The 14,449-nt window shown below is 41.2% G+C and overlaps 1 long non-coding RNA gene across 1 annotated transcript; it reads left to right on the forward strand.

The window, feature by feature from the left end:
* The first annotated feature begins 937 nt into the window (after nt 1–937).
* LOC132654575 (uncharacterized) lies at nt 938–13,993 on the forward strand. Its single transcript, XR_009592198.1, has 3 exons — nt 938–1,054; nt 2,603–2,688; nt 13,902–13,993. It is a non-coding gene; the product is annotated as an uncharacterized LOC132654575 (long non-coding RNA).
* Nucleotides 13,994–14,449: the final 456 nt, after the last annotated feature.

The following is a 14,449-nucleotide window of genomic DNA, read 5'->3' on the forward strand; positions in this document are numbered from 1 at the left end:
ACCCACAGCAGGGCACTGAACATTTGGATGTACCCCTCAGACGAAGTCACCCTCCGCCTCAACCCCTGCTGAGGAGGTTAGGGAACACTATGCATCTGTGACAAAGAGAAAGGGACTCGTTTTTGTGAAATCAAAACAGGGTTTTGGCCATCCTTTCTTAGAGTTATTTCATAGAGTTGCAAAGATTATTGAATGAGTTTTTAGAGCAACCACGTCTTACACAATATGTGTCATTATTGTCATTATTCAAATGTTAAGATTTTTGCAAAGCAGACTAATTTTTCAGTTGTGAGGGAACCTTAAATATAAATAATCAAAAATATGTTCAACTTGGGACATTTAATCAGTCTACCTAAAACACTGTTTATTGTTCTTACTGGTAATAAAATATGAATGGTGGAAAATACCCAAAATAAAGAAAATATGAAATAAAATCCTAAGTATTCCCAATCTATTTGTAGATAAAATCTGTATAATAGGGACTTTAACAATTCTAACCGAACCTGTGTTAAGTAAAAAAAGGGAGTCTCTTAGCTTTGGATCCTAACAAGCTCTGTGTGTCTTTGTGTTAGCCCGTGGTTTGTGATTGCACCAGACAGCTGGCCCTGCTAGTCTCTGATGCTTGCGGTATTGGGATCAGGCGGGCTCCTTTCTTTGGATAGTCACAATGGCTGTAGCCATTCCAAAGGCATGTTCTTATATTGCGCTAACTAAAGGAAGGCAAAGGAAACTTAGTTGCTTTTTCTGTAGCCTAGAAACCCATTTTCTTTCCCTCCTAGAAGTGCTGCGAGCCACGGTCTCACCTGAATGATGTGCCCATCCCAGATGTGGACTCAGGTAGGCACCCTTGCACAGCCAGTGCTTTACCTCCTGAGCCATTTCCTTAGACTCTTTAAATTTTAAGACACGGTCTCTTGTACTCAGGCTGTCTACTGTGTGGTAGCATCTCAGCTTGGAAGCCCTAAGGAGCGCAGTATTACTACATCATCACCTGAAAGTTCTGCTCTGAAACATCCTTGCCGGGCTTTAAGTGGAGCCCACTGGGCTGGACAAGGTGAGCCTCTCATGTCGTGTTCTGAACCTGAGGTGTTAAACTTGAGCCTGCTCCCCCTAGTGTTGAGGCTGTCACTGCTTTTTTTCAAGTTCATTCATTTGCTTAGTGTAACTGGAGTATGGAAGTTAAGGCTTGGGTGTCTCTGGAGACTGCACGGGAGCACACTCACTTGTTCCAATCAGGCATTTAGTCGGGGTCACAAACACTCCTATTGGCATGGAGATGCCAGTTTCTGCATGTGGCTGGTACTGATGGGTATGCCAATAAGCAGTACCAAACAGTTCAAAACAGCCTGGCTTGTCTTATCCATCACGTGCTTGTTTTCAGTAAGAAATGAGCCCTTCTACTATTTACATAAAATAAAGGCTTGGTAAACTTTCAACACAGATATAAAAAACATATATACCTCAAATATAATTTGTATTTGTGCAGATACACATTTTAACCTAGAATTATTTTTTAGTAATATTTTTTAATTTATACATACAGTTAATTTTTAAGAATATAATATAGTTTCACCATTTTCTTCCTTCCCTTTCTTCCCTCCAATCCCCCCTACAACCACTGCCTTTCAATTTCATGGCCTTTTCCCCCCCTTTAACTCTTGGTGTGTTTGCATGTGAGAACATGTGTGAATATATAAAATAGATATATTTCTAAACATATAAATATAAGCTTCTCAGTCTATGACTCTACTTGCATGTGAAGACTTTCAGGGCTGGCAGTTTAATATTGGATAACCGATTGGATGGGTCTTCCTCGGGTGGGTCTCAGCATACCTTAGTTGTCTAGACACTTTGTCTAGGATTGTGGCCTCCTTGTAAGAGTCTTCTCTTGCACATTTAGTCTTTATGTTGGGATCTTGTTTAGGCATCCATGTTAGTGAAGCTTCACGTGTGTAGTATAGCTGACATTTCTAGGAAACACACATTTCTAGAAAGGGCTGCAATTGTCATTTCTCTGTAAGGAATTAACCCATAGGACATAGTGACTAAGGAAGAGTTATACTGGTTGGATTTAAAAACTCCATTCTACCTACCTCTAAAAATAATGATAAGTAGTTCTCAACCTGTGGGTCACAACCCCTTTGGGGGTCTAAGACCCACAGTGTTTTCACTGGAGTCGCCTAAGAGCATCAGAAACTACAAATATTTACGTTTTGTTTCATAATAGCAACACAATTACAGTTTTGAAGTAGCAATAAAAATAATTTCATACTTAACATAGTTGTTCACTGAGAGGCTCCACCCAGCAACAGATGGAAACAGATGCTGAGACTCACAGCCGAACACTGGATGGAGCCTTGTGGGAAAGAGGGGGGAAAGGACAGAAGGACCCAGAAGGGACAGGAGCTCCATGAGGAGACCGACAGTGCCCACTAACGGGCCCAGGGAGGCTTGTGGGTACCGAAACGCCAACCATGGACCATGTGTGGACTGGACATAGGGCGCCTACACATATGTGCCCGATGGGTATCTTGGTCTCCATGTGGGTTCCCTAGTGAGGGAAGCTGCGGCTGCCTCTGACAAGGGCTCTTTTTCTTTTCAGTCATTTCCCCTTGACTGGGCTGCCTTTCCAGGCCACTGCGGAAGAGAATGTGCTCCATCCTGATGAGACTTGATGTGCTGGGATGGGTAGGTGCGGAGGTCTCCCCTTTTCTGAGGGGTGGGGGAGGAGGATAGGAAGGAAGAGGGAGGGAGGGGGCTATGATTGGGATGTAAAGTAAATAAATAAACTAAGCAAAAAAAGTTATGTCATCATAACATGAGGAACTGTGTTAAGGGGTCATAGCAGTGGGAAGATTGAGAATGCTGTAAATGATCATCTAAAAGCCAACACTTTCACTGTACTCACACGAGCTATGTGTGCAAAACTAGTGTTCTTTCCTAAAAGAGTTCAGAATCATGACCTCACTCTGATGATGCCTCCATTATGGCATTGCAGAATTTCTGTGAAATTCCTTCCCATCAGCCCCCAGACATGAGTTCAACCTGAGGGGTAATCTTGGTGAAAGGAGAGAGTGAGTGAGAGAGGAGAGAGAGAGAGAGAGAGAGAGAGAGAGAGAGAGAGAGAGAGATTGAGAGAGAGAGAGAGAGGGGTGAAGCTTGCTTTCTGGGCAATAAACCAGTTCAAATTCACAAAAAGGAAGCTTTAAATTTGCACGCTGGGAAGGGGTTTGTTAGAGCCGGCTCTTAGGGTGGTGAGACAGCAGTGTGGTGCTCTGAATGCAGCCTCTGTTAGCCTCCCCCCTTCCACTCTGGCTGTCTAAGCACTTGCTTTAGGAACTGGTAGGATGTTGTCCGCCTTAACATTGCCTCCTTTCTCCATTGATTTCTTTTCTGAATAGGCCTCCTTGAATTCATGGTTATCTGCATCTTTAGGGTTCCCCTTAGGGATATTGGATTTCCTGCTTCTAGGACTAATCAGAACCATTAATCAGCCATGAAAATAAGTGTTAGCCTATATAAACCAAAGGCCTGAAGGAAATCAGGCCTGGCTTATTAGGTAGTAGGCACAGAAGAGATGTATGTATTTAGAAAAACTGTGTTCTATAAGAGACCCAACAAGGCAAAAGAAAAGATTTTCCGGGTTGTGTGGTTAGGGGTTCAGAGACTGCTTCCACAGCAATGTGAAGGCCTTCTGGCTTACTCGCACCAGACATAAGGCCACAGGGTCAGTCAGGGAGACGGACCCAAGGCTTTGGCCTCAGGAGGAATGAGTGGGAATTTGGTTGACCTCTGTTCTGACATTTGTAATTAAATAATACACTATATTATTCTGATCTCTACAATCATTTTCTCAGAATGTTGTTGTGGAATCTAGTAGGAAATCTCTCACCAAGTAAAAGAACTCCTAAGTCAGTTTTCTCTGATGCAAGTTCCCCGTCATACATTTGCATGTAAAAATGTGTGGGAAATATTGGCACCAACTGTGTGGGCTAGTTTTATGTCACAAGTTGACACAAGCTAGGGTTATCTGAAAGGAGGGAACCTCCATTGAGAAAATGCCTCCAAAAGATTCAGTTGAAAGGCATTTTGTTAATTAGTGACTGATGGGGAGAGGGCCCGGCCCTTTGTGGATGGTGCCATCCCTGGGCTGGTGATTCTAGGTTTAGCAAGAAAAGACTGAGCAAACTGTAAGGAACAAGCCACCTCTTTCATGGCCTCTGCCTCAGTTCCTGCCTACAGCTTCCCACTGTGCCTCGATTCCTGGATTCCTGCCCTTTCTGCTTTGCTGCAGAACTGTGGGTGAGACAAGCCCCATCCTCCCCGTCCTCCCCAGCTTATTTTTGTCACAGTGTTTGATCACAGCAGTGGTGATTCTAAGACATAAAGACAGATGTAAGGAATAGGTAACAAAAGAAGAGCAAAACCTATTAAGTCGTCTGACATGTTTTAGAAGTTCATATTTTGAAAATTTACTTCACAAGTTAACAGGTTAAAAATAAGTATTTTAATAAGTAATTATGCCATGAAGCCTCTTTATTAATGGGCATTTAAATGACAGCACTACAGAAACAGGTTAGTTATTGTGGCAGCAGATATGTTAAAAACGGGAGGGGAGGAGGGAGGGGCGTATGGGGGGATACAAAATTAATAAAGTGTATTAAATAAATAAAAAAACTGCAAAAATATTTATCTTGGTTTTTCTTGTGTATATTTTTTTTTTGTAATGTGGTTTTCTCTGCTGTCTTACAATGAAACAAGAAGGCCCTCATTAGATGCAAACAATCAGTTTTGCATTTCCCACCTTTAGAACCATGACCTCATTACATTTCTGTTTGCCCTGCTATTTTGTGTTGATACTATGTTGTAGCAGCTACCAGCTGACAATCCTAGCTACCTATGGGTAGCTATATTTAAACTGCTTTAGTCTGGCGACATAAGAAACGCCTGGAGATGACATGGAGCCCTCCTCTCAGCGTAATGGCATTCGGGGATGAAGGGAGCTGGGCTATCTGCACAGATCCACAACACTGTTATTGAGAATGGCGCCAGCAGCACTGATCCTTCTGTATCGTCACATACTTACAGATTACTGACTGTGGGCAGTGTGGCGTTCTCCATTCCAGGACTAAGAGTCCTAAGACACGGGGTGCATACCTAGTAGATGGAAATGACTGGAGCACACTCAGAGTTCCAAACACTATGGACAGGTTACCTCGTTGCTGATGGCATGCCCGGTAGAACTGGTGCTGTTTGGCCTGAAGTACAGAGTGACGATGACCCCTCCTAAACTACTGTGTGGCAGTGCTCCTGGAAAGGTTGTCAGGTCCACGGGAAACTCCGCTCCTCCAAATTCTGCTGTCAGGTAGCTTGGCTGGGCTCAGCTTCTTCTGGAGGCTCACCTTGTCTGACTGTCTCTCTCCAGATCTCACAGCTTGTATACTCAGAGGGACATACCATTTGGTTGGTTTTGAGAATTTCTTTTGTTTGTCTGTTTTTGTTTTGTTTTGTTTGCTTTCTTTCAAGACACGGTTTCTCTGTGTAGCCTTGGCAGTCCTGGACTCCCTTTGTAGACCAGGCTGGCCTTGAACTCATAGAGATCTGCCTTCCTCTGCCTCCCAGAGTGCTGGGATTACAGGGCAGCATCACACTGCCTCACCTTAAGGACATTTTTTAAAAATTTAATTTATATTGTTTATATTAATTATAGTTTATTCACTTTGTATCCCAGCTGTAGCCTCCTCCCTCTTTCTTTCCCAAACATACCCTCCCTCATCTCCTCCCTGCCCCTCTCCAAGTCCACTGATAAGGGAGGTGTCCTCTCCTACCATCTGATCCTAGCCTACCAGGTCTCATCAGGAATGGCTGAATTGTCTTCCTCTGTGGCCTGGTAAGAGTGTTCCCCCCTCAGGGGGAGGTGATCAAAGAGTTAGCCACAGAGTTCATATCAGAGACAGTCCCTGTTCCCTTTACTAAGGGACCCACTTGGATACTGAGCTGCCATGGCTACATCTGAGCAGGGGTTCTAGGTTATCTCCATGAATGGTCTTTGGTTGGAATATCAGTCTCAGAAAAGACACCTGTGCCCAGATATTTTGGTTCTGTTGCTCTTCTTGTGGAGCTCCTGTCCCCTCCAGGTCTTTCTATCTCCCCCTTCTTTCATAAGATTCCCTGAACTCTGTCCAAAGTTTGGCTATGAGTGTCAGCATCTGCTTTGATACCTTACTGGGTAGAGTCTTTCAGAGGACCTCTGTGATAAGCTCCCATTTTGTTTCCTGTTTTCTCTCTCTTCCAATGTCTGTCCCATTTGTCTTTCTGAGTGAGGATTGATTATCTCACCCAAGGTCCTCCTTCTTGCTTAGCTTCCTTAAAATGTATAGATTTTAGTACGTTTATCCTATATAATATGTCTAGTATCCACTTATGAGTATTTACCATGTGTGTCTTTCTGCTTCTGGGTTACCTCACTCAGGGTGATCTTTTCTAGATCCCACCATTTGCCTACAAATTTCATGATTTCCCTGTTTATTCCATTGTGTAAATGTACCACAATTTCTGTATCCATTCCTCAACTGAGGAACATCTGGGTTGTTTCCAGATTCTGGCTGTTACAAATAAACCTGCTACGAACATGGTTGAGCAAATGTCCTTGTTGAGTACTTGAGCCTCTTTTGGATATATGCCTAGGAGTTGTATGGCTGGATCTTGAGGAAGCGCTGTTCCTAATTGTCTGAGAAAGTGCCAGATTGATTTCCAAAGTGGTTGTACAAGTTTACATTCCCATCAGCAATGGAGGAGGGTTCCGCTTTCTCCACATCCTCTCCAGTATGTATTGTCACTTGAGTTTTTGATCTTAGCCATTCTGGTGGGTGTACGGTGAAGTCTCAGGGTCGTTTTGATTTGCATTTCCCTGATGATTTAGGACTTTGAGCATTTCTTTAATTGTTTCTCTACCACTCGATATTCCTCTACAGAGATTTCTGTTTAGCTCTGTAACCCATTTTTTAAATTAGATTAACTGATTTATTGCTTTTTAACTTCTTTAGTTCTTTGTATATTCTGGATATCAGCCTCTGTCAGATAAAGGGATGGTGAAGATCCTTTCCCAGTCTGTAGGCATTCATTTTGTTTTGATGACAATGTCCTTTGCTTTACAGAAGCTTTTCAGTTTCATGAGGTCCCATTACTGACTGTTGATCTTAGAGCCTGTGCTGTCGGTGTTCTGTTCAGGAAGTTGTCTCCTGTGCCAATGAGTTCAGGGCTCCTCCCCACTTTCTCTTCTAACAGGTTTAGTGTATCTGGGTTTATGTTGGGGCCATGAGAACTTCTTTGCCTCTTTGAGTTTCGGACTTCCCAAGCTTAAGATGCTCCCTTGCTGGACAGAATGTCTTACTTCCCCGCAGAACTCCCTGTTTTTTCACCACTGTTCTACATATTTTGCCTTTATGAGCTTCCCTCTAAGATGGCAGGTTTATTTTATTTTATTATTCATTTCTTCTTCTCTCATTCATTACAGATAATCTGGAAGATATAATTATGATATAACAGTGATAATATTCCCAGTAAAGGTAGAAGTTGGGGGTAAAGAAAAGCTAAATGGAAGGGTAAAAGTGTTAACATCGCCTTCCTCAAAAGTTGGTAGTCAAAATTTGTCTTTTGGTGTTGGATATATATATTCTTCAGCACACACACACACACACACACACACACACACGAAGAAAAACACAATAAATTCTCAATTGCACATTTGTGGGGTATAGGACTTTACATTAATTTTAAAATATTCATTTACTTACTTATGTGTGTGCATGTGCGCACACACGCACACATGCCTGTGGAGTCAGAGGACAGCTTTAAAAAGATTGACTTATTAGTGTACTCTATGCATGAGTGCTCCGTCACAACTACACACCAGAAGAGGGAGTCGGATCTCATTACAGATGGTGTGACTCAACTTGTGGCTGCTGGGAATTGAACTCAGGACCTCTGGAAGAGCAGCTAGTGCTCTTAACAGCTAAACCGTGTCTCCATAACCCAGAGGACAACTTTCAGAAGCTGTTTTCCTTCTTTTGCCAAATGGACCCAAGGAAGAGAGCTCAGGTTGTCAGGTTTGGCTGCAAGCATCTTTACCCACTACACTGTCCTTCTGGCCCTGGGTACAACTTTTTAATAAACCGGGTTGATGCTTTTATTCAATATAAAATAGCAAAATAGACTTATAGAATTTTAGCCATATGTGCTTTAGACGCGATCTAGCCCAGCTCTCTTTTGCTACAGTTACCACAGTGCATGGAGTAGAAATGAGTCATCTAAATTTTCATAACCGTCCAGCTAATGGGAAATCGAGAAGGAAGCTGGTAGTTCTGCTTGCAATTCTTTAGTTCTTTCTCTGTCTTTTTGAAGAGATAGAACCTTCTGTGGAGATCTTTGAGGCTGATTAGCAGTGAGACATAGCCATATGGCTGCTATAACAATATGTCATTCTTGCCTGGAAACAAGGAAAAGGACACCTCTGCCACCTTTACTATGTCTGTAACTAGCACCTGCCCCTTCACCCCTGTCACTGGGATGAAGCATTTAATTATCATTAATATTTATTTTTCTTTTTTCTCAATCTTTTCTGCCAATGACTGAGAAAGGGTTACTATTGACTAAGTGTGGCTATGCCATCCTTGGCCTACATGGTTGTAGAACAAATCCTACCATGAAACGGAGTGGAAATTCACTTAAAATAAGACGTGAACTTTGCATAACACCTTAGGACATTTTACCAGTGTAGACTTTCCTACGGCTTCAAAACTACTTTCACTGGATTAGTTAATATTATTCATAAACATCTACCCTGAAATCATTCTTACAGTATAGGGTATGAACAAGGAGAATTATATGTTTTGCTTTAGCATACTCACACGAAACTTTCTGTGCTACGTGGAGAGCAAACAAGTTTTCCAAAAGTCTCAAACTGGATTACTACTATACAACCTCTAACGTGAATTTTTCCCTTGAGACGTCACTATAAATCTAGCTTTAAGTAATTACGTTTTTAATTAAAAAATTCTCTGCAATGTATGCATTGTCATATTCACTTTATTATCCAATAATGTATTTATAATTTCAATTCTGTTATGATAAAATAATAGCTAAAAACCTGAAGAAAAACAAAGTGTTTTAAAGCCACCAATATTAATAAGATGAAAATCAATGTATCATCTATGACATATAAAATGTAAAGTAAACCAGGGATTAGTAAAGAATTTGTAGTTTTATATGTATCGTGTTTTTTGTGCATGTTCTTTGAATTTAACGTTTTACAATTTTCCATTTTCATCCAGGGTGTTTGAATAAAGCTTGAATTGTTTAATTTTGAAAGGATGCCATTACTTTAAAATTTTATAAATTGGATAGAACCACAGAAAAAAGAGCTGCTAAACACAGCAGGACATTCACGAACTCACAGAGACTGAGCCAGCAAGCACAGAGCCTGCGTGGGGCTGCACCTGTTGTGGTCCCAGAGCTGAAAGAAGAAATAGACACAAGCCCCCCCCCCCCCCCAAGCATGGTTTCCTCTAAGAGCATCTCACTGGGGAAATAGACTGCTCTTAAGGTAGGCTGCATACCCCGGCTGGGGCCTCCTATGCTGTCTTAGTTAGGGTTTTTCTTTCTGGTAAGGGATTACCACCAAGGCGACTGTTCTAAGGGAAGGCACTAACGGGCCTGCGCACTTTTCAGAGGTGTAGTCCGTCGTCATCATGGCGGGAGGGGCAGGCAGGCTGCAGGCAGGAGTGGAGCTGCTTGAAGAGAGCCCAGAGAAGTTGCTTGGCCTGGCTGGAGCATCTGAAACCTCACAGCCAACCCCCTGTGACACACTTCCTCCAACCAGGCCACCGCTCTAAGCAGTGCCATTTCCTATGAGCCTATGGCGGCAATTTCACTCAAACTACCACACATGCCAATCACTAATCAAGAAGATGCCACAGACATGCCAACAGTCCTATCTAATGAAGGCAGTTTTTCAGCTGAAGTTTTTCCCCCAGATTATCCTGTGTGAAGACGACAATAGCTAATTAGCATAATGCAAAAGAAATATAACAGTCTGCATGATTAAGTGAATGAAAGGAGTTTTTAATGAATGCTTGACTGAGCCTCTGAGATTATTGATGGGGGCTTGCATTTCTCTCCTCCTTCTGTATTCCAGAGCTGGCATCATGACTGTCACTACACTGGGACTGAACTTAGGTCTTCTTGTTTGCAAAGCAAGTACAATGCTTTAACTTGAGACTCTCATCTATATTTGAACTCTTTCCTGAGAGTGCCTGCCAACATTCCGTATTCAGTATATTTCAAAATTAAGTCATGGAGTTTTCCAACCCAAATCCTAACTTAGGTTAGATGCTTCTTTGAGATGGTTCACCATTGCACCGTATCATATACTTCTTTGTTTGAACAAAGCAATGATTTTAATCCACAAGGCACAGTGCGCAATGCAGTTACGAGGAGTCCGTGCTTGCGGAGACTGGCTGATCTTCTAGAGGACTCAGGTTCAGTTCTCAGCACTCACATGGTAGCTCATGTGACTCATGTGACCACTTGTAACTCCAGTTCTGAGAGCTACAGTCCCCTCTTGTGGCCTCCATAGGCAACATACATGTATGTGCTACATAGACATACATGCAGACACAGCATTCAACCACATACAATGAAATGAAATAAATAAAACAGTTGTTAGTAATACCACCTTTGCTACTAAAATTTACAGTTGCTGTAAAGGAAGAAATGAAAAGCAATGCACAAGCAGATTTTATTTTTCTAAGGTTCCCTAAAAAAGCTCCGGTTCCCTGTGTTAAGTATGCAGTACCTTGCCAACAGTGTGCTGGATGGGAGGAAAAAGACGAACATGAAGTCATTCCTGGACATTTGAGCAGGAAGCAAGGAGAGATTTGCTTGGGTCACTTCTATGATTCACTAATTGTTAAAACTGATGGATTGCTTTACATTTATTTAATCATAAGTGTAAGATGTAAATAAGGAAAGGTTAAAATGTTTTGGAAATAACTAACTTTTCAGAGTTTTCAGATAATTGTTAATTTCAAGATGACTGGCCCCTCTTCGTTTGTTCATTCTAAATATAAAATATGCGTTGTTATTTTTAATTGGAAGCTTCCTGACTAAATGGTGTTGAATTCAATCAGCATAATCGTTATGATTACTCACTTGCTATAGCCGTGTCAGCTCAATATATTTTGGTGAAAATTCCCTTTCCTGCATCAGCTTATATCCATAATAGGGTAAGATTATGAACTTCAATCTGAAATTTACAATAAATTTATAAATAAGGAAAGTAGGAGAATTCTTCAAGTCTTTCATGTGAGATCTAAATCTTGATCTTTGACATAGAGAGTTTGGTGCATCCTCTAAGGCCACAACCAAGGTCTTTCTTCTCAGTCAATTTTATTTATGTAAAATCTCTCATCAAAAGATCACAAAGAGCTGTCTAACCAGCTATAAAGAAACGTAAATCACAAAAGAAAAGGATACGCTCAAACAATAAAATTATACATTAGAGGCCCATTTAAAGCTGAGCATGTTAAGATGAGAGAAAAGTCTTGGCTGGAATATACAGAACCTAACTTATAATGGGAAGCTATTTCATAATTTGGTGAAAAATGAAAAAAGGCCACTTTTAATCGTGAAGAGCCTATTATTAGGAATGATCACTTGCACACTAGCGCTTTAATAAAGAGGTGAAGAGCATGGTAATGGGAAGTAGAATTGTCAGAGGACTGAGAAACTTGCTGTCCCCAAGCAGGAAAAAGGAGACTATCCCCCCCGTCAAGTCCACATTGTACCCAAAGTGATTGGCTCTTTAACATGCCTGGTGCCTATTTCTCTCACGCCGTTCTTGTGTGTCTATGCTAAGGTCCCACAGTACAGATATACTATTCATATATTTATGGTATTCTCTACCACACAGGGGGCTTGAGGAAGCCACAGGGGCCTTTCACTCTTTCCTGTCATCCTTGCTTCCTCAGCACAGATACATCCAGTGTCCCCGCATCTCTAATTTATAGTCAGAAAGATGTTCATTTTCCATGTCCCCAAGCATAGGAGAAATATGAGAATCCTGTAACAGTATTGCTCTAACAGAAGTCAGCAGAAGTCCTTTTACCTTTAGTGCTATCGAGAAGCTGAGTGCTTGAAATAAACAGATTTTTTTATTGCTATTATAATAAACATCAAGAAAATACTTCTTGGCACAGAGTTTAAAGCATTCTGATTAAAGCATAGGTTTCAATTCTAGAATTAAAATATAATTCTAGAATCTAATTCTAGAATACCCTCCCTCTTGCTTAAATGGTCAGGTCTGATTCATGATAATTCATTTGTGATTTGAGGTGTATGCCTGCCAACTTGTGCATAGAAGCCTTGCACAAAATGTAGTGTTTATGTCTTCCTGATAGTTAAAATGCATGTTCAAAGCAATGAAAAGTCTGTATGCAGGTTTATGTTAAGATTAGGTGTAAAGTTAGTGAATACAAAATTTTAGTATTTTCTTCGTTTATGACTGAGGATATTCACACACTCACAGTCGAGCCTTGTCAAGGATAGGTGGTTTATGACTTGTGCTGTCATAACTAAGCATTGCCCGGTGGCGGTAGGCTAATCTGCATGTTAGAGAACAAGAAGAGGAGGGGGTTGCCTCTACCTCCTGAGGTGATTTCTCTAGACTGGTGATATTTGAACTTAGACCAAAAAGAAGAAATGGAACTGGCCACATTTTCAAAGAAAAAGGGGATCTGGAAGAAGGGCCAGACTGTGTGAGAAAACAGAAACATTCAAATGTTTGAGGTACTGAAAAATATGGTATAAGATGAGCTCCATCCACATGCTGGAGAATCTCTTTAAAATGGAAGTTTCTAGGTGATGGATGAGGCAAGTTCTGGGAAGAGCTGCTAAGGTGAAAATGTATATTCAAACATCCATGTGTAGAAAACTTAACCCGCAGGTCACGAGGGCTCAACCCTCGTAATTAGATTGTTGTGTAGACAGGGCTGTGGGAGTGGTTTGCCCTCTGTCTGCTGTGACATGAAGCACACAGCCAGAAGGGCCCCGCCAAATAGTAACACTTTTACCTTCAACTTTCCAGTGTTTAGAACTGTGGCAACAACCCTCTCTGCTTTGTACAATCTCCATCTGTGACATTTTATTATGTCAGTACAATGTGGGTTAAAAAAAATGCTGGATTCACAAGCTTGAACAAATTCATTTTAAATTTATTATTGATGGAAAACATGGAGAAATAGCTTTGAAAAATGAGCAGGAACCAATGAATAACAAAAGAAGAAACACATCTTGAGACCATGGCTTGTATTTGTGTGTTTGTAGTTCCACTGGAGAGTGAATGCTGATAATTTATGTAATGAAGATAACTTTCTTAGCCATTTCCATGGCTCTACAGCCCTTTTTCAGGATTCAGATGCCAATTTGGAGAAGTCAGCTTGGCCATACGTAGACCCCAATTGTTCAGTCCTTCCTCGGGTTGGAGCAGGGTGTATGAAGAGCTGTGCAGTGCGGAACTCCTGGAAGGAATGAACTAGATTTAGATGCAGTGTGAGCTCCAAAGTGGCTCTGATGGGAGGAAAGAGGCATGATTCTGTATTTCACCGAATTATTGCTACAGCTGCTGTCATGGAATGTGTCCTGGGATTAAAGAAGTGACACTGTATACATTGAAAAAAACAACAACAGTTGGTAAGTTTTAGTCAGCAGGAATAGACTTTCTCTAGTGGAATAATACATTTTACATATACTGACTAGCATTTAAAACATACACAGCTAAGGGATAGTTGTTTGGAATTTTTTTCTCTTAGACCTCAACTGCCTTTAACTTCTTATTCTTTCAGAGGCAGGAACGGAGGAGGACTTAGTTACAACCATCATTTGGACTCCACGGGAACCAAACAGGAGCTCACAGAACAAAACAGGCTATAGAAAGCATCGAACCCCATATCAAAAACTTGGTAAGGGTTTCAGTGAGACTCAGAAGCGAAACTGGAATTTTTTTTTTTTTTTTTTTTTTTAATGAAGGACAAACAAAGCTTTGGCCTGTGCACATTGGTATGTTAGAAATTGCTATTCTTTTCACTGCTCCTTCTTTGAAAGCAATTTTGGAGAAGTAGAAATAATTTAAAATATCTTTTTTTAAGAGTCTTAGGTTTTCAAATCATTGCAGACGTGATACAAATTCTTAGTGGATGTCTTAAAGGAAAATTCCAGATGAGAAAGGATGGAAACTCACTGCCCATTAGTCTCCCAAAGTGCACAATAAGGAAATCATTTAGAAGGGAAAAACTCTCCAATTTTCTTTGACAGTCAGTGTCAGAGTAGCAGAATTCAGGTAGCTACGCATTTTAGAAGCACTGAGTGACTAATCCTGACATGCTCTAATGAA

This window comes from Meriones unguiculatus, chromosome 6 (assembly GCF_030254825.1).
Source record: "Meriones unguiculatus strain TT.TT164.6M chromosome 6, Bangor_MerUng_6.1, whole genome shotgun sequence".
NCBI classification, from domain to species: Eukaryota; Metazoa; Chordata; class Mammalia; order Rodentia; family Muridae; genus Meriones; species Meriones unguiculatus.